This window comes from Rana temporaria, chromosome 1 (genome assembly GCF_905171775.1).
Source record: "Rana temporaria chromosome 1, aRanTem1.1, whole genome shotgun sequence".
Classification (NCBI taxonomy): domain Eukaryota; kingdom Metazoa; phylum Chordata; class Amphibia; order Anura; family Ranidae; genus Rana; species Rana temporaria.
The window spans coordinates 287,251,297-287,277,430 of record NC_053489.1 but is presented as its reverse complement, the minus strand read 5'-3'; the positions used below and the strand labels follow the sequence as shown (position 1 = coordinate 287,277,430).

General features: G+C 44.4%; 1 protein-coding gene across 2 annotated transcripts in view; it reads right to left on the bottom strand.

The window, feature by feature from the left end:
* The window catches only part of APBA1 (amyloid beta precursor protein binding family A member 1), a 229,755-nt gene extending 206,087 nt beyond the window's left edge, over nucleotides 1-23,668 (bottom strand). Inside the window, exon 1 of one of the 2 annotated variants that reach the window (XM_040356802.1) lies at nucleotides 23,422-23,668. The gene's annotated coding sequence lies outside the window, so the exon portion shown is untranslated. The remainder of the gene's footprint in view (nucleotides 1-23,421) is intronic. The other variant, XM_040356794.1, reaches the window with a different exon arrangement.
* Nucleotides 23,669-26,134: the final 2,466 nt, after the last annotated feature.

The window sequence follows — 26,134 nt, the reverse complement described above, 5'->3', positions numbered from 1 at the left end:
ATCTGGGGCATATCATGTTTAGTATCTCTAGAATGGCAATCGCATATTGCACAATAATATGTGGGTTACTAGAAAATGACATGTGGTATATTCTAAATATTAATACATTTAAGAAATAGTATATGACAGGGCCAGCTGAAAGATCGTAAACACTGACATCCCATTGGCCACTCCTCAGACCTTCCCATTGGTCAGGTCATATCCGTCAATACCCTTCTCAGAAACGAGACTGATCAGCATCCTGGAGCGCTCGTTACCATCAAACATGGAACATCAGCCAAGATCTATGAGATGCACTGATCCACCTTTCGTATGCTCATTGACTGAACTTTGACGAAATCAGAACCAGAATCTTAAGTATTTTCATTCCTAAAACCTTTGCTTTTTTCTGTTGCATTATGGTCTTTTTTTCTTCGTAATACCTTCTTTCTGTAAACATTTTATGTGCACCATTTTACCGCTTCTATTATTAAACGTTTTGAAAAGTGTTTTAAAATGCTCTGGCCAGGCCCTGACGCCGTTTCCATCACACTCCCCACTGAACAGTATTTTAAAAAAAAAAGCTTGCAAAAAATAAATAAAAAATGTATATAAGAATTTGGGTCTTATAGTGTTCAATAGGTTATGGAAGCTTTGCAACTTTTTAAGTGCTTGGCGAATGGCCATCAAACTGAACTTTGCTCAGTTTGCTGATTTCTAGTCTCAATTTTTTTTTTTTTAATTTTCAACTTTATTTTTCCTGTGCTTGACTTGAGTCAGGGGTAAAAGGTCCTCCTGGTAAGCCTTCCCGTGTTCCTTTGTATACACAGAGCTAAAGAAGGTGTTTATTAGCCTTTAATAAATTAGTCCTCAGTAACCAATTATGTAGTAAAAGGGCCTAATTGCATAACCTTTTACTGTTAATATATTTGAAAAACTTTTTGGGGGTTTGTCCTACTCTTTTGCAACCTGTTTCTTTTCAGCCTTGATTTCCTTTTGACATATTATTTATATTCTTTGTAACTTTTAAAATGATAGTGTTCATTCATGTTTGCATTTTTTTTATTACTTATAGCCATTTTAAACCTTGGATGTGAGCCACATAGTTTTTATTTTTAGCCTTTTAAACGTATTGCTCATGGGAATATATTTTGCAGTGTGTTTGCATACAGAGTAGTCATTTTGAAGCATTCCCATCTCTGTTTTATGTTTTTTAAAGGGTTTGTTAACTCAAAATAAGGCATACATACCACACTGTGCAAGCCTTTTCTAAAAATGAGGATTGTAAATACCTTTTTAGGGTGATCTTCAGGCTGGTAACGTGACAGCTTAGATTCATGGCTACTGCAGAGGGGGGGGGGGGGGGGGTTGGTCGAGATTTTCCTAGGACGTCACAAGGCCGTTCAGCCCCTCCTGCAGAAGCCCTGTCTCAGAGCTGTAAAGCAGCCGCAAGTCATGTGACCAGCCTGAAGATACATTTTTAGAGACCTTTTTTTTACCATATTTTTTGCTCTGTAAGCACCTTTTCCCCCCCAAAACATGGGGAGAAATGTCTGTGCGTGTTATGAAGCGAATACTGACCAGGCACCCCTCCCCCATGTTATAATACAGGGCGGCCGTCTTCTGCGAGCGCTCTCCTGGCTGAGGTTGTCACTCAGTAAGAGACAGAAGATAGAGCAGCTGAGCGGCCGAATGGAGTACTGCAGCGGCGGATGCTCGGGCTGCTCTCTCTTCTGAGTGACAGGCAGATGGGATGAAAGAATTGCGCTAGAAATAGTCCGATATAGGTAGTGGACAAACCATTAGACAAACAAATATATTAATAAAAATGCGTCATTAGAATAATGGCATCAAATAATCCCATATGGTGCTCAGTGCTCAATAGATGTCTCCTATGGGTTGGTGCTCAGACTGGGTGCCCCACATTAACCCCAGATGATGTGTGAAGAACACGAAACGCCGTTGGGTCGCCTCCGCTGCTGCCTCATACTATAGAATATGCAAGTTTTTATCCAGATACATGTGAGTGCACTTGCTATCTTTTTACAATAAATACCCAGTTTTTACCGGTTTACACTATGTGGCCCTTCTCTTTCCATTTTCTTTCAACTATTTAACCCCTTGCTGAGCTGCAAAGATCCAAGGTTATCCATTTATGATCATACACTGATTGATTACTTCTAGCAAGTTTCTTGGTGATTGCTACTTTGTGTACCCTGTCTGGTACTTGAAGCTTGTTATGACTTGATTGACGTACGTCATTTCAGGTCCACCATCTTCGGTAAGCCTCCATTTACTACCACTGGTGGCGGTGATCACTCACTACACAATTTGTCTCGATGGGATTCTAATCAAGTTCCCTCATTTTGCACGTGGTGTCTACAGATATATGGACTTTGTGTTTACAACCATTGGACTTTATCTTTCACGAGAACTTCTTTATTGCATTTGTTACTTTATTTATGTTCCCTTTGTTCCCATGAGGAACTACCATTATAGATATTAATTTGCCATAGCGCTACACAATTTTGTTTCTGTTTGTTCCAGCTAATGTGTCTTTGTTAGCAGTGTGAGCAGCTGGTCTTATTAATTAGTGTGTTTTAAGCAGCGCAGTATAATCACCCTTTTTTGTTTTCTGCCCACATAGATGTACACTCACCACAGGATATGGACCACCTATCTCTAGCATGGTCTTGCAAGCATGTGGGGATTCCCCCGAATAATTAGGATGACGTCTTTGTAGTGGAGATGTGTCTCATAAGGATGAATGGGAATGATAAGAGCAAGAAGAGAGCCTCATTGCGCAATGCCGTTTTAAAAATGTATTGGTTCCACAAAAAAAAAAAAAAAAAAGAAAGAAGGTTACACTTCCATTGCTGAGTGCCTGATAGTCCTGGCACCCAACGTATGTAGCAGGCGATTAAATAAAGGGTAATCGGCCCTGAACGGATAAGCCCTTGTACTGGCATCCTGGTGCACGATTCCCGGGTATGTTTGGTTGGGCGGAAGTAACGCGATAATACCTCGTCATCGCGTTACTTCCACCCAACCCGGGAATCGTGCACCAGGACGCCAATACAGGGGCTTATCCGTTCAGGGCCGATATTTACCCTTTATTTAATCGCCTGCTACATATGCCGAGTGCCAAAGCCTAGGTGTGTCTTATGGAGCGAAAAATATGTAAATTTCTTCATTTTCTAAGCTTATGTGCTTATCCAAAAAGTAGGTGGTATATTGGATATATCTTTTTAGGATACAGTATCAAATTTTGCATATTGTGTTTAATCTGTAACAATACTGGAGGACACTAACAACTTCTATATATTTAAAAACAAAAGTTGAGCTCTATATATGAAAAGATTTGGTAAACTTTAAAGATTTAAATAAAGGTAATTGAAAAAATGCCTAAACTGCAAATAGCCAAAAACAAGACGGTATGTGAAATTCAATATGTTGTCTCAGTTTTAGATTTATTACATAATTCAATATATTCCTGTTTTTGCCTAAGGGGTAACTCGTTCTGAAAAAAAAAAAAAAAAAAAAAACCTCTATCAGGCAGAAGAGGATATGAATAATTAATTAATGCCATGACTGAATTATATTTCCTGCTATCTCAAGATTTCAAATAAAGGAGTATGGACATTCACATTTCTAGAACAGGAGACTACACTAAGCAGTATATGAGAATTGATGGGACCTAGAAGTATGTTCCCTGAAATACACACAGGAACATGCACTTTGTGGCTGACCTAATCAATAAGAAGGCAAACCAAGAGAAATAAATCAGCACAGTACTGGACAGACCCCCTTGGTGAACTGATAGGGCAACAACATGTAGTGATGATCAGAGCCTAGAGAGGAGATCCAGCAGGCTCCAGCTAAAGTACCACTACTAAAGGTTCATCAGCAGGCCCGGATTTACTCCCTTTGCCGCCCCAAGGCCGGGTCCTTCAATGCCGCTCACCGAAAAATTACATTGAGAACCATCTCCCTCTGTTTTCTCTCCTCACACCATCCGTGACATGACAGGGGGGAACTCCCGAAAGGAAAGTGAAAGTGTCCTCTCCTCTCAGCTGCAGTGCCGCCCCTGCACCCACTGCCGCCCCGAGGCCTGGCCTCGTTGGCCTTGTCTGGAATCCGGCCCTGTTCATCAGAAGGATCTACTAAAGAAGAAGTACTTTCTAGATGGTGATCATTGCAGTTGATGACAATCAGGACAAACAGTTGTTCTGGGTACCACGCTGTTCTATTTTTTATAATGATTCCATCAGCTCAAATACTGTATATATGGCCTCAAATATCATCACAGACTTGTGTGGGCCAATTTTATGGATATGTAGAAGTCATGTACTACTAACAAACTAATAGAACACTAATAACACTTACGGCGACTTAACGAAGGGAAAAAGCTTTGTGGATCTCCGTAAGTGCTAATTTGCATACCCGACGCTGGATTACGACGATAAATGCCCCCAGCGGCGGCCGCGGTACTGCATCCTAAGATCCGACAGTGTAAGTCCATTACACCTGTCGGATCTTAGAACTAGCTATGCGTAACCGATTCTATGAATCAGCCGCATAGTTAGAAACAGGGATACGACGGCGTATCAGCAGATACGCCGTCGTATCCCTTTTGTGGATCTGGCCCATTGAAACATTCAGCTTTCTTACACATGCATTCACACTGCATTTTAAAGCACATTTGACTGCATCTGGTATAAACGAGATCTGGCGAGCTTTCTTTTACATTTCTGCCATTTGGATAATTTGTTGAAAAGTAAAAATTGTATGGCATCCATACATATAAGTCTGAATTCGAACAGCCAATAAATAAAACATGAGGAGATGTGCAGTTATTTAATCTTGATTCTGAAAATGAGCCAAGTTAAACATTTTATTGTAAAATTCCCAGCGCTCAATAACATACAATACAATGACACTATATATGCAATAGTAATACAACAATGTATCAAAACTATGGAATTTGATTCAAACAGCAAGGTCAGTTACCAGGCTACATTGGCCTTTTTACCACGGCTGTATTTCCATAAATATTTTCATATCTAGTTACAAGTGATAAAATTAAAACCCACGAATTAGCCCTATTTTCTAGAGTTCCCCTTACGTGCAGTAATACTTTTAACATAAAGCAGTAGCTGTATAGCAACATCCCCTCAGGCACCATAGAATAGGACTACATATGGTCTGCTTCTGAAAATTCCCACTTTGTTTGCCTCATCAGTTCGTATGCTCAAATTGCAAACAATGGCTTTTCTCAAAGTCGTTCCCAGACAAAAACCTCTACATCCTGCAAAGTAAAGCCCCTCAACGATGAAGAGGTGCCTGCCAAAAGTGATTGGGGAAAAATGTGTGGCCACATACAGTGCCTTGAAAAATTATTCATACCCCCTTGAAATTTTCCACATTTTGTCACATTACAACCAAAAACATAAATGTATTTTGGTGTCAGTTTATGAAGCAGTGGAAAATATCTGCTCCATTCTCCGGCATTCACAGTGGAGATCTCTCTCCTCCGAGTGTCAGTTTATCGCTTTACCTTTTGTGAAGTGAAGCAATCTAAAAACGCTTCAAACAGTGGAGAACGCCTCCCGATACTGTAATCTCATGAGACTTAACAAGATTACAGTACCAGAAATTCACTGAAACACTGAGGTGTCTGTTTAATAAGCAGTGATAAATTACCACTGCTCAGTACACAGACGACCCACCTCATGTTAATAAAATAGTCCCTATATTAATACACACACAGTTCAAAAAATAAAGGGACACGTTTGAATCAGAACTCCTGGGATATTGATCTGGTCAGTTAAGTAGCAGAGGGGGAGGGGTGTATACAGAGGGGGTTGTTAATCAGTTTCAGCTGCTTTGCTGTTAATTTCAATTAACAACAGGTGCACTAGATGGGCAACAATGAGACGACCTCCAAAACAGGAATGGTTTTTCAGGTGGAGGTGTCAGACATTTTTTTTTGTCACTACTTGGACCCTATAAAGGTTGCACAGGCAGTCCAACTCCTCCAGGGTGGCACATCAATACGTGTCATTGCCAGAAGGTTTGCCTTGTCTCCCAGCACAGTCTCAAGAGCATGGAGGAGATTCCAGGAGACAGGCAGTTACTCCAAGAGAGCTGGACAGAGCCGTAGAAGGTCCTTAACCCATCAGCAGGACCGGTATCTGCTCCTTTGTGCAAGAAGGAACAGGATGAGCACTGCCAGAGCCCTACAAAATGACTTCCAGCAGGCCACTGGTGTGAATGTCTGACCAAACAGTCAGAAACTGACTTTATGGGGGTGGACTGAGGGCCCAACATCCTCTAGTGTGCTCTGTGATCACTGCCGGACACTGTGGAGCTTGATTGGCATTTTCCATTGAACACCAGAATTGGCAGGTCAGCCACTGGTGTCCCATGCTTTTCACAGATGTGGGCACCCTGAGCATATGTGACAGACGTGAAAGGGTCTGGAGAAGCCGCAGAGAACTTTATGCTGCCTGTAATATCGTTCTGCATGACCGGTGGTGGTGGGTCAGTGATGGTCTGGGAAGGCATATCCATGGAGGGATGCACAGACCTCTACAGGATACACAATGGCACCCTGACTGCCATTAGGTATCAGGATGAAATCCTTGGACCCATTGTCAGACCCTACGCTGGTGCAGTGTGTCCTGGGCATACTCACCTGACCTAAATCCAAAAGAACACCTCTGGGACATTAGATTTCGGTCCATCCGGTGCCGCCAGGTTGCACCTCAGTCTGTTCAGGAGCTCAGAGATGCTCTGGTCCAGATCTGGGAGGAAATACCCCAGGACACCATCCGTCGTCTCATTAGGAGCATGTCCTGATGTTGTCAGGCATGCATACAAGCACTGGGGGGCCATACAAACTACTGAGGATCATTTTGAGTTGTTGCAATGAAATTTCAGCAAAATGGACTAGCTTGCTGCATAATTTTTTCACTTCGATTTTCAGGGTGTCTTTGAATTCAGCCCTCCGTAGGTGGATAATTTTCATTTCTATCAAATCATGTGCCATCCTTTCATTCCGAACACATTACCCAGTCCATATCAGTATAGATATCCAGCATGAGATTTTTGCCCGTTGAGATCTGATATGTTTTCAAAGTGTTCCTTTAATTTTTTTGGAGATATATAGATTAATTTATATATATATATATATATATATATATATATATATATATATATATATATATATATATATATATATATATATATCTATCTATCTATCTCAGGGGGACATGTTTACTGTCTTGGGGGGGTTCTGATCTAGGTAGAAGAAAGTTAATCTTCCGTCTTCCTCCTCAGTTTCCCTGGGATTCTCTCTTTACTCACCGATTCACCACCTCTGAGCTGGCGAATTCTGACACAGATCGCCAGTGAAGTGCTGAGATTGCAGCTTCATAAACTGGCCATTTCTGTGTCAGTTAATGACGGATTCAGTGTGTGGAGATAATCAGCAGAGAACATGTTCTCCCCCGGTCATCTCTGATTCTCGGAATTACCAATGTTCACAGTTTCATAAACAGACACCTAAATTGGGATTTTTTTTTTGTAATAGACCAACACAAAGTGGCACATAATTGTGAAATGGAAGGAAAATTATAAATGGTTTTACATTTTTTTTTTTACAAAAAAATATGTGAAAAGTGTGTCGTGCATTTGTATTCAGGCCCCTTGACTGCTGAGGAGCATAGGCTTATTTATGACCAACTAATAAACCAATACCCCCCCCCCCCCCCTCAAAAAGTCATGGAAGCTGATAATAGGGCAAGGCCTCAGTTTTATTGAACTTTTCAAATGTACCAAACAATGGCAGTATACCATAAGCACCCATAAAACATAAACTCACATAGTCTAAGAGGCACGTCTTTACCATCAGTGCCAGACATGCATTAGACTGACCCCAAAATTTTACTTGAGTGTATAGCCCATAAAGTGACATCAATTGCTGTCAAGGTCAAAACCGCCACATGCAAGTCAGTGGTACACTGACGAGCGCCCCACCACAGCCATCACCTGCTTGACACCAGATTGTAGGCTCAGATTAACATATTTAGGCCAATGATTTAAATGGACCCCATCAGGTCTCAATAAATACTGTTATCTTCCTCAGGCCCCCAGTGGCGGACAAACTCCATCAGTCCCGTGGACAAATGTGAAAACCTAGGCATTCACCTTGCTGCTCAACAGCTCAAAACAAGAACAAAGTATGTGATGGGCCAAAAACAGAAAAGGAGGGGGGGGGGGAACCAAACAATAGATTGGTAAAACTGGCACAACTTGGAGCAATAACATGCTTAACCACTTAAGACCCGGACCATTATGTAGGTTAAGGAATTTTCCCCCTTTTTGCGATTCCGCACTCCGTTGCTTTAACTGACAATTGCGCGGTCGTGCAACGTGGCTCCCAAACAAAATTGGTGTCCTTTTTTTCCCCCCAAATAGAGCTTTTTTTTGGTGGTATTTGATCACCTCTGCGGTTTTTATTTTTTGCACTATAAACAAAAATAGAGCGACAGTTTTAAAAACAATTCAATATTTTTTACTATAATAAAGATCCCCAAAAAAATATATAAAAAATAAAACATTTTTTCCCCCCCCTCAGTTTAGGCCGATACGTATTCTTCTACTTATTTTTATTTTTTTTACCAAAATCGCAATAAGCGTTTATTGATTGGTTGGTGCAAAAGTTATAACGTTTACAAAATAGGGGATAGTTTTATGGCATTTTTATTAATTTTTTTTTTTTTTTTACTAGTAATGGCGGCGATCATGGAGGACACATCGGACACTTTTGACACATTTTTGTGACCATTGTCATTTTCACAGCAAAAAGTGCTATAAAAATGCACAGATTACTATGAAAATGACAATGGCAGTGAAGGGGTTAACCACTAGGGGGCGCTAAGGGATTAAGTGTGCCCTAAGGGAGCGATTCTTACTGTAGGTGGGCGTGGCTGTAGGCGTGACATCACTGATCGTCGTTCCCTATATCAGGGAACAGACGATCAGTGTCACTGCCACACAGAAGAACGGGGAAGGTATGTTTATACACACACCTCTCCCCGTTCTTCAGCTCCTGTGACCGATCGCGGGACACCGGCGGCGATCAGGTCCGCAGGTCGCGCTGTCACGGAGCTTCGGACCGGGTCGCGCGTGACCCACGGCTGGGCTCTTAAAGGCTACGTGCCTGTGCCATTCTGCCGACATATATGTGCAGGAGGCGGTCCTTAAGTGGTTAAATAAAGGAGATTGAATCTATAGACCGGTAATGTCCTAAATTTTTACCCCATATATGAATGATAAGAATGAAGGTGCCAGAAACAAATTGTCTCAGGTAATACCAACAGCCAGTGTTGGCCATGAAAACTGACAACGAATTCTGCCAACTGCAAAAGAAAAAATTCAGCATGGCAAGAGGCCTAATAAAAAAAAATAAGAGGAGTCAACGATGATCCAAAGTAATGCTGGAGAGCGACTTAATTTGAAAAAGGTGAGGACGAATATGTAGCAAAAAATTTAAATGATTCCCACCTACCTAAAGGCCATCTCTGTCACACAAAAAAAGACCCGAAAATTTGAATTTGTTGAGGTTGGAGGAATCAGCGGGGGATAAAAACAAAAAGATTCTGTGATCAGCACATCCACTGAGTTACCACCAACTGAGTGTTTGTCCTCAGAGACAAGTTCACTAAACCTAAAAGGTCCTAAAGAATGCCCAAGAAAAGGCAACATGAAACAAGAGACCCCTAAATGTGAAAACAGAGAGAGAGAGGGCAAAATGGAGAGGATGTCGGTTAGGTTGTGTACAGAAAACCGGAGCCGAAAATTTAGGGACGCAAGTCAGTTGTTTTCAATCCTTCAAAATCCTCTGAAGAGAACTTGTGTCCTCCCAGCTGAATAGTCTGAACCAAATAATAGTCTGAACCAAATAGGGGGGGGAGCGGTACCCACCATCGAACACGCCACAACTATATCCTGCAGGTGGCAGAGGTAGGAGCAAAGAGCCAGGCCCACAGGAGGAAAGGGAGAACTCAATCGACAAGCGGAGGCACCCATTTAGCCCAAATTTCTCAGCAGGTTACCCCAAGAGTTCTGGGAGGGAGGCATGGAGTCAGAACAGGCCCAACAGGAGTCAGAAATTAGACTATACAAAAAAAAAAGGGGGGGGGGGACAAGGAAGACCCACAGCCATTGAAGCTAAAAAGCAGAAGCGGATGAACTGTGAACAGGAAGTCAAATCAACAATGGAATTTTAGCTACATCTGAAGAAAGACAACAGGAAGAACAAAGGATGGAGAGTGTGCAGAGAGGCAGATAACCACTTATATCACACTTCTCGGGCCAAAAAAAAAAACACTCGCCTACGCTGCAATTTTTCACTTGCGGTTTCCTGTCTGGTCATTAGTCTAGGCTATTCACATGAACAGCTCTCTCTTTAATGCCTCGTACACACAAGCGTTTTTTCCATCAGATAATAAACCAACGGTTTTCCCAACAGAATTCCTCTCAGCCTGCCTTGCATATACACACTCAGACAAAAGTACGCCCGTCCAAAGCGCGGTGACGTGCAACGACACTATAAAAGGGGATGTTCCATTCCAAATGCCCTTTGGGCTGCTTTTGCTGATCCTCGTGTTAGTAAAAGTTTGGTAAGAGATAATTTGCGCTTTTCAATGCGCTGCATTAAAGTGGAGTTTCCACCTGAAAAAAATATTTCCACCAAAAATCTAAACGAAAAAAAAAAAGAAAAAAAAAAAATATTTTACTTACCCTAAACAGCTGTTGCTATGCGGAAGTGCCAAATCTGCCTCTTTATCCTCCACGGTGGATTCTCTTCCTCCTCCTCCTACACTCGGTGTCTTTTTGTGAATGGGGCGCGCTGCATTCTGGGAACTGTGTGTTTCCTAGAAAGCAGCCGGCCCATTCACAAAGCGCCGCTCTGCTTGCGCATGCGCAGTAGGAAACGGGCAGTGAAGCCGTACGGCTTCACTGCCTGTTTCCCTTACTGTGGATGGCGGCGCCTGGAGCTGCCAGGATCGAGGATCAGCCTCGGCGGGGGCCGACATCGCTGGCGGCTAGGACAAGTAAGCGTCCTTATTAAAAGTCAGCAGCTACAGTGTTAGTAGCTGCTGACTTTTAATATTTTTTATTTTTTTTGGAATGGAACCTCTGCTTTAAATGATGCAATAATTTGCAGCGTGACGAATGTGCCATCTCCATTATGAACGCTAGTTTTACCAGAAACAGCGCTCCCATCTCATACTTGATTCTGAGCATGCGCGGTTTTCTGCCCGTCGGGAACCACACAGACGAACGTTTTTTCGGCAGGATTTTTTCCTGAAGGGAAAAAAATAAAATAGATCCTGCTCTCTTTTTTGTCCAGCAATTTTCCCGTTGGAAAAACTGCATTGGAGCATACACACGGCAGGGATTCCTGACAAAAAGCTCTCATAGCAGTTTTCCCGTCGGAAAAAAAAGCTTGTGTGTCCGGGGCATAAGAGTTTGCCGGGCCAAAGCATCCTCAGAATAGGTAAGTGTATGCATCTTTCGTCTACAGCAGGGGTCTCCAAACTTTCTAAACAAAGGGCCAGTTTACTGCCCTTGGGGGGAGTGGGCAGTGGGAGTAGAAAATGTCATAATGTGGGAGAAAACAATACCACATCACTGGTGTCAGTGGGGGAAATAGTATGCCATCTTTGGTGTCAGTGGTAGGAATAATGCCCCATTGTTGGTGTCACTCAATGAAATAATAAATAGAATAATGCCCCATCATTGTTGTCAGTGGCAGGAATTATGCATCATTGCTGGTGTCAGTGGGACGAATAGTTCATTGTATTGTTGGTGTCAGTGGCAGGAATTATGGCCAATTGTTGGTGTCAGTGGGAGGAAGATTCCTTGTACAAGTGTGAGAAATAGCACCCCTAGGGCTGGATAAAGGCAAGCAAAGGGCCACATACAGCCCCCAGGCCGCAGTTTGGAGACCACTGCTCTACAGCAGGGGTATCAAACTGGCGGCCCTCCAGCTGTTGCAAAACTACAAGTCCCATGAGGCATTGCAAGGCTAACAGTTACAAGCATGCCTCTCACAGGCAGAGGCATGATGGGACTTGTAGTTTCGGAACAGCTGGAGGGCCGCCAGTTTGACACCCCTGCTCTACAGGATAATAAGTACAGTATAAGGCTGAGAATGGGGATAAGAGCAGGTTTGTATAGGATTTGACTGGACTTCTACTTTAAAAGGGGATGTAGGTCTGTGATTATCTCAAAAGTTAGACAGAATTTCAACTGAAGAATCACACACAAAGGACTTATTATTGCTTTCAACGCCAACACCTGTGGCTGGCACTATTCTTACTAAAGTAAAAGTCACTCAGTCTATAACTGATTTATTACTGCTAGGTCAAAGAACATGATAACGTGATAAAGCAGAAGAGGCAATGCCTGCCCTCTAACATGTATAAGGAATGGCAGCAGCATGTACCACAAGTGTCCCAAAGCAAAGGTTTAGGAGCAATTATATAATGCTCTACTGAAAAACCAATGAAACAATGGTTAAGACCCCATCACACATTTTTAGCGGCGCTTTACCATCAGATATGCAGCGTTTTTTTGGCCGCTAGCGGGGCAGTTTTACCTCCCGCTAGCGGCCGAAAAAGGGTTGATTTTAATGGGCAGGAGCACATTAGGAGCGGTGAGTTCACCGCTCCAAAGAATCTGCTTGCAGGACTTTTTCTGTTGCCCTGCCAGCGCACCGCTCCAGTTGGAAAGTCCAAGGGCTTTCACACTGGAGTGAATGGAGCAGCTGTTTTAGGGCGTTTTGCAGGCGCTATTTTTAACGCTATAGCGCCTGCAAAACGCCCTAGTGTGAAAGGGGTCTTTTGGATAGCTGTACTTTTATTATCACTATCCATTATATGTATAACCCTCACCCAAATCTGTCACTTACCTGCTTTTACGTGATGTGTGCAAAAAAAAACAAAAACAAAAAAAAAAACAACACTATTCTGTACACCAGGGGTGTCCAAACTTTTTTCAAAGAGGGCCATATTTGATGAAGTGAACATGCTTGAGGGCCGACCATTTTGCCAGACATTCTTTAAACCATTAAAATTCGGTCTAATGCCGCGTACACACGGTCGTTTTTTGTGATGAAAAAAAACCAACATTTTTTCTCATGAAAAAAAACGAAGTTTTTCAAACTTCATTTTAAAAAACGACGTTGCCTACACACCATCGTTTTTTCAAAATGCTCTAGCAAAGCGCGGTTACGTTCAGCACGTACGGCGGCACTCTGTTCCATTCAAGCTTGCGTCATAACTTGCTTCTGAGCATGCGCAGGTTTAAAAGCGTTGTTTTAAACGTCGTTTTAGCCTGCACATGGTAATTTTTTATGACACAAAAAAATGACGTTTTGAAAAACGACATAAAATATTGAAGCATGCTCGAAATTTCGTTTTTCAGAAGACATAAAACAACGTTTTCCCCCACACACGGTCAATTTAAATGACGTTTTTAAAAATGACGTTTTTTTTCCCCCCCATCACAAAAAACGACCGTGTGTACGCGGCATAAGTGTGTTTATTCTAGCACTCATACGCGGCCCAACAATAATTCTCTTGCCTTTGTGGCTGTGTGTGGTGAAGAGATGAGCTTGGGCATATTATTTGGATATACAGTATTTATCGACTTAGAACACGCACCTTAACTTTTAAAAAGGAAGTTTCAGGAAAAAAATAAAATCTTACATTTTAAATAAAGAACTGTGAAGCAAAATAAGGGTCAGTGCCCATCAATGCAGCCTAATCAGTGCCTATCTGCAGTACCCACCGTATTGCCATTAATGCAGCACCCACCATTGCCGTCAGTGCAGCCTGATTCATGCCCATCTGCAGCCTTGGAGGAGACAGGGAGGGGACGGGACGAGCGCCAACAGACATACAGGAGAAACTCCTGTTTCCTCGGCAGCCTCCTTAATTGAAAGTCCCGCCTCCTATGATGGACAGAACAGTTGTCCAGGAGACGGGACTTCCTTTTACACAGGACGTTGTGTAAACAGGAAATTCTCCTCTCCTATATGTACGGCACTCATCCCGTCCCCTCCAAGGCAGCCAGCATATTCATCTTTTGTGGCCCCCCGCGTTCGGGGATTCGTTGGGGGTCACAAAAGATATACATGTCAAAATTACCAAGCGGGCAATCCGAAACCAGAACGGAGGCCGCGATTGGCCGGCAGGCCGGACTTTGGACATACCTGCTGTACACGTATACACCAATCTTCATTCATACCAATGGAAATGCCATCCACTATTGGGACAAAAGAGACTGCCTTTCCATAAACTGAAAGCGAAGTTCTGAGCCTATGTTAGGAGCTCTGTCCAGGAGAAACATTTGCAGAAGAGCCCATGATGGTGACCAGAGAGCAACCATCTTGAAGAAAGGAGGACAGCGAAGTGTAAAGCTGACCATGCATTGCCCGATTCCTGTTCAGCCAAATGCCCGTTTTTCCACTACTGTTCCATCAACTTTTGCCCAAGCCTTTGGAGGAAACTTTGGCCAATCAGCACCTGCATAGAATCAGGCGCTAGCAACGTTCAGGGATTTGGACAGTGCCTCCAGTACAGTTTTCCTTTATGTCAGAAAATGCACTTTCATCTGAGCTTTGTGTAATTTAGTGCAACTATCCTTCTCTGTGGGGCGGAGGATTATATTTCCTGAATCTGTGCCATGCAACTTCCTCATTTTACTGTGCCTGATGCATCAACAATTACATTCAAACTTCCAAGTCAGATTTGGTGTCTTTGAAGAGCTTTAGTTTACACTTTATTAATACACCAGACTTCCTGTAAGGATAGGCCACTAGGAGGCTAGAGTGGGTATGTCAGAGTACAAACAGAGAAAGAAAAGGGTTTCTCAGGTCACCAGAAACCAATAAATGGCAAGTGGTGGACAAGAACGCTATATAGCAATACCTGGCTGAAAAACGGAACCAATGAGCAGAGATGTTATGGGGGAGGTGTTCGAAAACTGGTATACACACAACCTGGTGCAGCTGTGCATAGTAACCAATCAGCTTCTAACTTCAACTTGGTAAATTAGTTACTGCAGACAGGCACAGTGACATACTGGTACCTCACGGCTTGTTTCCAGGGTTAGGGTGCATGCATGCGCACCACACACTGAGATTGTACACAGTGAGAGTTTGTCAGCAGGTCCCAGCCAATGATTCATGACTAAGGCTGGATTCACACCCATGCATTTTTAGTGCTTTTTGCAAATTTGCACTACAGAACAAGTGCCAAAGGAAACCATATTAAATGGGCTGTAGCGCAAATCTGCAAAATGCACTAAAAATGCATAGATGTGAATCAGGCCTGAGACCTGCTGATCGGCCGTGTCATCAATCAAGACAGGGCTCTGTACAGATGAAAGAATCTCTCTGTTTCTTATCCCCGCTTTACAGGGATATGAATCAAAAATTAGGTTTAGTAAAAAGCAACACACATTAACATTGGTTAGGCACACAGTTAACGCCTTCCCAGCCAGTGTCATATATAATATTATCACCATTAGTGTCACTGGTGATGTCAGTTCCCATCCACCAAATTATAAAAAAATTGTGTTTGGGTACAGCATGGCATGACCACACAAGTGGCAGTTAAAGCAGCGCAGTGCTAAATAGCAAACCAAAAAATGGCCTGCTCATTAGGGGGTAAAAAACCTTCTAGAGCTGAGGTGGTTAAGCTTTAACAATAAAAAACGTAGAAGCCGATTGGTTACTAAGCACAGCTGCACCAGTTTTAGTAAATCTCCCCCCTGTGTACCCAGCCAGCACCAAAGTGTACCTTTAAACCTTTTTACATAAGTTAATGATCATAGAGGAAACCTATAGACCCCTTTCACACCAAGGCAATTTACAGGCGTTTTTTTTGCGCTAAAAACTTTTAGCGCATGAAAAGCACTTGTAAATTGCCTCTCCGGCAGCCCCAGTGTGAAAGGAGTCATACTGAAAAATTGGGGCTACCATGGCTGACGGCCTAAAAATCCTAAATGGTCAGCTGTCAACGTAAAGTCTTAAAGGGGTTGTAAAGGTTAATTTTTTTTTTTTTTAACCACTTAAGGACCGCCTCATGTACATATACGTCAGCAGAATGGCACAGGCAGGCACATCAACTTGTATATATACGTCCTCTGCTTGATGTGGGTCAGGGGTCCGATCGGGACCCACCCCAGTACATGCGGCGGTCCCCGTGGCTTCAGGAGCGATCCGGGACGACGGCGCGGCTATTCGTTTATAGCCGCTCCGTCGCTATCGCTCCCCGGAGATGAAGAACGGGGAGAGCCGTATGTAAACACGGCTTCCCCGTGCTTCACTATGGCGGCACATCGATCGAGTGATCCCTTTTATTAGGGAGACTCGATCGATGATGTCAGTCCTACAGCCACACCCCCCTACAGTTGTAAACACACACTAGATGTACCCTAAATCAGTGTTTCTCAACTCCAGTCCTCGGGGCGCACCAACAGGTCTTGTTTTCAGGCTTTCCATTATTGTGCACAGGTGATTTTATCAGTTTCACTGCCTTAGTAATTACCACAGCAGTTTGATCTGAGGGAAATCCTGAAAACATGACCTGTTGGTGCGCCCCGAGGACTGGAGTTGAGAAACACTGCCCTAAATGTTACAGCGCCCCCTGTTCGCGATCGCTGATCGCCGCCATTAGTAGTAAAAAAAAAAAAAAAGCAATAAAACTATCCCCTATTTTGTAAACGCTATAAATGGCCTGCTCATTAGGGGGTAAAAAACCTTCTAGAGCTGAGGTGGTTAAGCTTTAACAATAAAAAACGTAGAAGCCGATTGGTTACTAAGCACAGCTGCACCAGTTTTAGTAAATCTCCCCCCTGTGTACCCAGCCAGCACCAAAGTGTACCTTTAAACCTTTTTACATAAGTTAATGATCATAGAGGAAACCTATAGACCCCTTTCACACCAAGGCAATTTACAGGCGTTTTTTTTTGCGCTAAAAACTTTTAGCGCATGAAAAGCACTTGTAAATTGCCTCTCCGGCAGCCCCAGTGTGAAAGGAGTCATACTGAAAAATTGGGGCTACCATGGCTGACGGCCTAAAAATCCTAAATGGTCAGCTGTCAACGTAAAGTCTTAAAGGGGTTGTAAAGGTTAATTTTTTTTTTTTTTTAACCACTTAAGGACCGCCTCATGTACATATACGTCAGCAGAATGGCACAGGCAGGCACATCAACTTGTATATATACGTCCTCTGCTTGATGTGTGCCACCCCAGTACATGCGGCGGTCCCCGTGGCTTCAGGAGCGATCCGGGACGACGGCGCGGCTATTCGTTTATAGCCGCTCCGTCGCTATCGCTCCCCGGAGATGAAGAACGGGGAGAGCCGTATGTAAACACGGCTTCCCCGTGCTTCACTATGGCGGCACATCGATCGAGTGATCCCTTTTATTAGGGAGACTCGATCGATGATGTCAGTCCTACAGCCACACCCCCCTACAGTTGTAAACACACACTAGATGTACCCTAAATGTTACAGCGCCCCCTGTTCGCGATCGCTGATCGCCGCCATTAGTAGTAAAAAAAAAAAAAAAGCAATAAAACTATCCCCTATTTTGTAAACGCTATAAATTTTGCGCAAACCAACCGATAAACGATTATTGCGATTTTTTTTTACCAAAAATAGGTAGAAGAATACGTATCGGCCTAAACTGAGGGGGAAAAAAAAAATTATATATGTTTTTGGTGGATATTTATTATAGCAAAAAGTAAAAAATATTGCATTTTTTTCAAAATTGTCGCTCTATTTTTGTTTATAGCGCAAAAACTAAAAACCGCAGATGTGATCAAATACCACCAAAAGAAAGCTCTATTTGTGGGGAAAAAAGGACGCCAATTTTGTTTGGGAGCCACGTCGCACGACCGCGCAATTGTCTGTTAAAGCGACGCAGTCCCGAACTGTAAAAACACCTTGGGTCTTTAGGCAGCATATTGGTCCGGGGCTTAAGTGGTTAAATAGGTTCTTTAATTGTGCAGTGTTGATTCACTTACCTTTTCCTTTCATTTCCCTTCTAAATGTTTATTTTCTTCTTTGTTTTCTTTGTCTGAATTTCTCACTTCCTGTTCCTCCTCAGTATGGATGAGCTCTGGCTTGTTCGCATAGAACACATGCAGAGCCCGCCAGGAAGTGTGCACGGCGCTGCGCTAATAACAGCCAGGGAGACATTTCACAATCCCTGCAGCCGAGCATCGGGACAATGTCTCCCAGGCTGTGATTAGCACAGCGCCGTGCTCACTTCCTGGCTGGCTCTGCACGTGTTCTATGCGAACACGCCGGAGCTCATCCTTACTCCTCAGTTAGCTGTTCTGGCAGACTAACCCCCATGGATGATGGGGGCATGCTTACTGAGGAAAAACAGGATTGAGAAATTCAGACAAAGAAAAAAAAAACATTTAGAAGGCAAATCGAAGGAAAAGGTAAGTAAACCACCAATGCACTAGCTTAAAGGAACCTATTTAGAAAATAAAAAACAAACCTTTACAACTCCTTTAACAATAATTGTTCCAGAACAGAGACCAAAGAAAAGAAAATGTTCTCTCAGATTTGCTTTAATTCTGGAACGTCGTGTAATGGGTTAACTAAGAATAAAGCGCCATGGTGGTTTCATACTGTATCATTTGGAGTGGTCTACCATTTATCAGGTGAATCAAGGTCACCTGTCACGCAACGAATACTGGACTTGCTACACCTGAACAATGCAGGTATCAAGCAGTGCCTGAGCATATCTTTACATGTTCTCTTCTGGATCCTGAGACCTCCAGACCTCAGGTCACTGTAATATGCAAGGTTACAAAATTCTTGGTAGTGCCGATTTGCTGGCACTGCACCTTTCCACGTGTTCTGATTGGTCAGTAAATGCAGGATGAGGCGGAGCCACAGATCGCCACTAAACTCTGCGTGTTATGGTGGCCCAGGATTGTGGGATCTGAGGCAGAAGAATGCAGAGAAGGTATGTTCAGGCACCGCTCAGTCCTGCATTGCAGTGCTGGAACCTGTGGAATACCTATATGGTGCAGACAGGGTTGTTGGACCTGTAAATTACTAGAGATCATTTATAACAAAGCTATAGTATCAAAAACTACATTTTGTAGAATGTACAATCTGTATATTTTCATTTTCAAGGTTTTCGATAAGCTAATGGATCAATTCACAAAATAATCTGCTGATTGCCTTGAAAAAGCAGGATGTGTCTTTGTGCCTCACTACAAGCAACTTCAAAATGTCATGCGACATTAATTTAGCAATCCTATATAAGTGGGAGCAAAACGCCCATGGTTGACATTTACCTATAGGTACAGTAAATATCTCCTAAATGTACACCATTTAGGAGATATTTACTTGTAAATGGGCCAGCGACGTCACTGGCGCATGCGCTCTGAAGGAACGGCCACCCAGGCCGTTCCTTCAGAGTCCTGTGCCATGAATAGCTGCTCTCGCATGCGGGGTGACATCATCACGGCGTGGCTAATCAGACGGCCGGCGGACCCTAACCCGGGAGGAAGACAGGGTGAAGATGCAAGTCCTGTCAGTGGTGACAGCGCATTGCTGGAGGGCTTATTTTAAGGTAAGTTTCACATAAATGTGCTAGTATGTGATGCATACTAGCACATTAGAAGGAGAGGCCTGGGTTGTTTACTGCCACTTCTTAACCATTAAGCCTTAAAGTGTTACTAAACCCAGGACCCTGCATTCACTATATCTGGTCTCCCAAAGTACACAGAACATGGAAATGCAATAGTTTTAGTAAATATAAACTGCTAAATTTTTTTTTTTTTTTTAGAATAAAAAAAAAAAGTAACACACAACCCTGCTAAATACCTTTTCTCATCAGCAGTGTATAGCAGTCTTGTGACTTCTATCAGTGTCCGGACGAGCACTGGTTTAAACATGTAGGAAAGGTTTTCATTCTCCTTTAAGGCTGCAGGACCCCTGACCCTCTGTCTGGACAGTGCCGATTACATGCACCCCCAAGCCCCCCCTCCCTTCCCCCAAGATTTTTATTTTTTCTATTAAACACCTCTCTAGCAATACACACCAAACTGAGCATGTGCAGAGTACCCCCAAGGCTCTGTTCTATCAGCAGATAGATTGGGGGACAGTGGAAGGAGAGGAGGATCAGAGAAGACAGGATCAAACAGCCTTTTTACACAATGTGGAGGATTAACCCCTTACGTTCCATGGTGAGTATAACAAGCATGCTTTACTGCATATACAGACTGATTTTTGTACATTTAGGGCTCGTTCACACGATCATCATTGAGCTGCACAAATCCCACCACAATCGCGTTGACATAAAAATTATTATACAGAATTTATATAGCGCCAATAATTTGCAACATGCGGGCAGACAGTACAGTTATAATACAATTCAATACAGAAGGAACCAGAGGGCATTGCAACAGACTAGGCTGTATAGACATTAGTAACAACACAGAGCACTGCACGTACACAACACGTATGCGTTTTAGCACAGGGGCTGGTGTGAATAAGCCCTTAAAGTGGAAGTCAATGCTAAAACTAAAAATCCCTGCATCTATAGCCACCAACATTCTAACACTAACCTCTTTAGCCCTGTAAAGAAAAATCAGTATACATACCTCTTCTGCAGACGATCTGACCCGATCTCCAGCGGGGGAAGCCAAGCCGTCATCTGCGGCTTCGCTATGTGGGCGGGTGCAACACACATCCGACAACGGAAGCCCCATAGTAACTCTATGGGTGATGTCACTTCCCATTCATTTCACAGCCGTTATCGGACGTGTACTCAGCAGAGCTTCCGGCGCTGGAGATCGGATCGCCTGCAGAAAAAGGCACATATACTGATTTTTTTTCTTTTCAGGGCTAGATAGGTTCGTGTTAAGCCCCATACACACTATGCGATTTTCTGCAGATTTTTGTCTTCAGATTTACCAAAACCATATAATATGAGGTCAAACCTTAACCACTTCCGGACTGCCGCATGTACATTTACGTCGGCAGAATGGCACGGACAGGCACATTGGCGTACCTGTACGTCCCTGCCTAGACGTGAGTCGGGGGTCCCCCCCCCCCGTACATGCAGTGGTTCCCGTGGCTTCAGGAGCGATCCGGGACGAGGGCGCGGCTATTCGTTTCTAGCCACCCCCTCGCGATCGCTCCCCGGAGCTGAAGAACGGGGAGAGCCGTATGTAAACACAGCTTCCCCGTGCTTCACTGTGGCGGCTGCATCGATCGAGTGATCCCTTTTATAGGGAGACTCGATCGATGACGTCAGACCTACAGCCACACCCCCCTACAGTTGTAAACACACACTAGGTGAACCCTAACTCTTACAGCGCCCCCTGTGGTTAACTCCCAAACTGCAACTGTCATTTTCACAATAAACAATGCAATTTAAATGCATTTTTTGCTGTGAAAATGACAATGGTCCTAAAAATGTGTCAAAATTGTCCGAAGTGTCCGCCATAATGTCGCAGTCACGAAAAAAAAAAAAAAAAAAACGCTGATCGCCGCATTAGTAGTAAAAAAAAAAAATAAAACTATCCCCTATTTTGTAAACGCTATAAATTTTGCGCAAACCAATCGATAAACGCTTATTGCGATTTTTTTTACCAAAAATAGGTAGAAGAATACGTATCGGCCTAAACTGAGGAAAAAAAAAAAAATGTATATATGTTTTTGGGGGATATTTATTATAGCAAAAAGTAAAAAAATATTGCAATTTTTTTAAAATTGTTGCTCTATTTTTGTTTATAGCGCAAACAATAAAAACAGCAGAAGTGATCAAATACCACCAAAAGAAAGCTCTATTTGTGGGGAAAAAAGGACGCCAATTTTGTTTGGGAGCCACATCGCACGACCGCGCAATTGTCTGTTAAAGCGATGCAGTGCCGAATTGTAAAAACCCTTTGGGTCATTTAGCAGCATATTGGTCCGGTCCTTAAGTAGTTAAGGAACACTAAAGGCAAAAATGTATTTTTTAAAATAACAAACCTGTTATACTTACCTCCACTGTGCAGCTCGTTTTGCACAGAGTGTCCCCTAACCCGGTCTTCTGGGGTCCCTCGGCGGCTGTCTCGGCTCCTCCTCGCAAAAGCTTTCCACCCTCGCATTGTGGAAAGCTTTTGCGAGCACGCTCCCGTGATACAGCGGCGGGCATAGCCGCCGACTGTATCACTCGGCCCCGCCCCCCCGCGTCATGGGATGTGATTGACAGCAGCGCCAGCCAATCAACGGCCAGGCTGGGAACCGAAGAGGATCACGTGGACGCGTGCAGGACTTTCGAGGGGACAGGTAAGTAAAACGGGGGTTCGGGGGGGGGGGGGCGGTACCGTAGGATGCATTAAGGTGAAAAAACATTTACCTTTACAACCCCTTTAAGCGTTTCAATTTGTATGCAATCAGGCAGGTCCTTGCACTTCATTGATAAAAATGTGCAGAAAATCTAATAGTGTGTATGGGGGTCTTAGATCGTTGGTGTTTACAGATGCAGGGATTTTAGTTTTAGCATGGACTTCCACTTTAAGGGCAATGATAGCGCTTGTGCTGGAGCCAGGTTCCTTCACACCAGGATGTCAGGCTTGCTGTACCATTCTTTTCCTCCAAGCCAAGTTTACATTAGCTCGTCCTCTTTGAATCTGTGCCTGCATGATGGTGACAGAGACGCTGGATTGTAAACTCCTTCTAGGAAAAAGCGAAGGCTATGAGCGATTCGGTGCTTTCTATACACAACCATTGGATGGGTCAGTGCTTTACAAGTTAGGAAAAATAATAAATCTTGGGTACAGAAAGTAAAGAATATGGTCCTGAGAAGTGAGAACCCTCAGTGGGTGTTATATATAAAATAATAATGGAGCCCCCATGTCATGGTAGCCTAGCACACCCAGATCCATCCATCAGTAATGGGCAGCCCCCTACCATGTGCTGGTGCTCATACAATTAGACAGCCCCTCCCCTCCCTCCCTCCAGTGTCAGGTCCAGCTCCTGACAGCACTGACAGTAATCACAGCCATCCACAGCACAGGCTGACAGCCAATTCCAGGGCTGCTCAATTAACTTTTGCAAGTCTGTTACCTGTCATCGCACACACTTACCTCTGCCCCCCCCAGGTAAGTGCAAACCTCTGATCACCCTGGATGTTGTTGTGCCCTGGAAGCATGAATAAACAGCAGATGCTGCATCCCACCCACAGCCTGGAGACTCCTATCCATGTTCCCTGCCTAGGCCATCTGCTCCTCTCCTCCCAGCCAGCTCCCATCCTGCAGCACTGGACAGGAAGCTCCACACCTTCCTTGGAAAGGTGCATCTACTACAAGATGACATGATCGCTGCCCACACTTACCCACAGATCCCAGGGATCGCCTCTTCTTCTCCTTGCCACTGATCGATCACACACACTGCCCAATGGATGAGCAGCTGGCAGGCTGCTGCTGCTGCATAGAGGGAGGGAGGAGATGGGATCAGGGAGATCGGGGATCGCCCGGAGATGGAGTCTTCAGTGCAGCAGCTCCCACCTCTAATTCCACCATCTTCCACCTCCTCCTCCTTTTCTTCTCCTTCTGCAGCCACCAGCAGCTCTGTGCCTGGAGCTCCTCCTCCCTCCCTGTGACATCAGACTGGGGCACTCCCAGCGACACACACTCTGCCTGACAGCCCATAATACTCGATAGATAGAGAGAGGATCGCATCACACTCTGCTGCTGCCCACCTGTGTCACCCATGTCACATATGGATATATACATCAGTCACACATTGCTTTCTATGCCCTTTCTATTGTACATCCAATCAGGGCAATTCAATAAAAAGGCAACAAAATGTAACTGTTCACATTCATGGCATTCCATGAATAAGAAGTGTCCTCCTAACCAAACTGTCAATCCATCAAATGATTGCATGTGCAGCTAGTGGTGTTTTTTGGTTTTGTTCAGGGTTGCCAACTTTCAGTAAATTTACAAACAGTTTGTAAAATCCGTAAATTTTTGCATCTGTCCATAAATGTCCATTATGGATGTGTAGTCTGTACTGTATGTCCGTAATGGACGGTTGGCAAGCCTGGTTTTGTTGTGTCCTAGGTAAGGATGAGCTCAGGCGTGTTTGCAACTCCACGTGTGCCACGAAGCTGACACTCCGCAGCAGGGCCGGACTGGGGATAAAAACCAGCCCTGGAAAAAATTTCATACCAGCCACACAGCATTTTTATACCAGCGTAACAGCACAGCGTCATTATTTTCTTGTTCATGAAAGGGAAAACCATACTTTTTTAAAGCACATTTGAAGAGTGTATTATATATAGATAAGACGGATATGAAAGCACAGAGGGCTTTATATCTATAAACGCAAATTCCAGGTAAAAGTGGTCAATCATCAGTGCCCCCTTATTTTATCGTATTCACTTCCCCTTTACATCAGTGAACCCCCCCCCCCCCCCTCAGACTTGCCTAGTGGCATACCTCCCAACCCGCACGGATTCTGCGGGAACTTCACACACAGAATGCATTTTCCCGCAGTCCCGCGCAGGGATCAATATTCCCGCACAGGAAGAAGAAGGTCAGAGGGGAGACATGCTCTTACCGGAGCGAAGCGCTGTGTGGTCTGCGGCAGCTGAAGAGAAGAGGAGAACCCGACAGGCTGTGTGCACAGGTCGATCGTGACAATCACCCCCCGCCGCCCCCCTGGCTAAACAACTTTGGCAACCCCCCCCCCCCCGCTCAACAACCTTGATCCATCCCCCCGCTCAACAAGATGTCCCGCAGTGGATTTTTGAAATTTTGGGAGGTATGCTAGTGGTGCTGTCATCGACCTCCTCTCAGGTGCACCATGCAGGGCTCAGTCAGTCGGCTCCAGCTTGGTGGCTCTAGTTTTATCCTATAGTCTCCTCTCCACAGTCCACAGACATCTGACTTCTCCCATGACCCCCATCCCAGCGGTGCTCCCACTCTTTTTTTTTTTTTTAAATCAGATAAGTGTTTATTGAAACATTCACAGTTTTACACAGATAAGACAGTTCTCCACAGCACATACATATGGCAAGCCCTGAACGACATAACAGGTATGATAAGAGAGAAAATAGACATAAACGAAAAAAAACAGGTGCTCCCACTCTTGGCTCCTCTCCAGACTCCCTCAGAGACTGCAGACATGATACAGAAGATGGTCAGAGGCTGCAGACATGATACAAGAGCTCAATACAGCCTCATCAGTGCACATCACATGCAGCTTCACTGTACCCATCAAATGCAGCCTTACTGTGCCCATCATTGCAGCTTCACTGTGCCCATCATTGCAGTCTCACTGTGCCCATCAAATGCAGCCTCACTGTGCCCATTAAATGCAGTCTCACTGTCCCCATTATTGCAGCCCCTCCTGTGACCCATGTCCCAGTCTGCAGTCCCTGTCTGTGGGAAGGTGTGTTGTTGATGTTCGGTACGGTACCTTCCATGCCAGCCGGATATCCATGATCGCCATCAGCATGCAGGGTCTGTTTTCATCTTGGATGGGGACAGTGCTCCTTCCAGAGGATTTGTTTGTTGTGAGATGGAGTGGTCCCTGGCCACCTGCACCTTCAGCCGTCCTAATTTTCTGCCCCCAGTCAGCCTGTCCTCTGATCCTGGGGAAGTGAGAGCACTAGGTGGGAGCTGGAGAGAAGGGGGGCAAAGAGCAGGGGGGAGTGGAGATCACAGGGGTGGGGAGCGGAGAGCGCACGGGGCCTGGAGATTACTGGGGGGTACAAAGAGCAGGGGGGAGTGGAGAGCACTGGGGAGTGGATAGCAATTGGGGGAGCTTGAGAGCTCCAGTGGGGGCCAGAAAAAATAGGGGGGGAAAGTACGGGGGGCTTGGGCGCACTATGGGGGGGGCGGAGTGCACTGGCAGGGTTGGAGTGCACTGGCGGGGTTGGAGAGTACATGGTGGGGAGCGGAGAGTGCTGGGGGGGGAGCCAAAAAGAACAGGGGTGGAGAGCACTGGGGGGCTGGAGAGCGATGGGTGGAGCTTGAGAGCACTGGGGGGGGCAGAAAGTACAGGGGTGGGGAGCACCGGGGGGAAAACAGGGGCAGAAA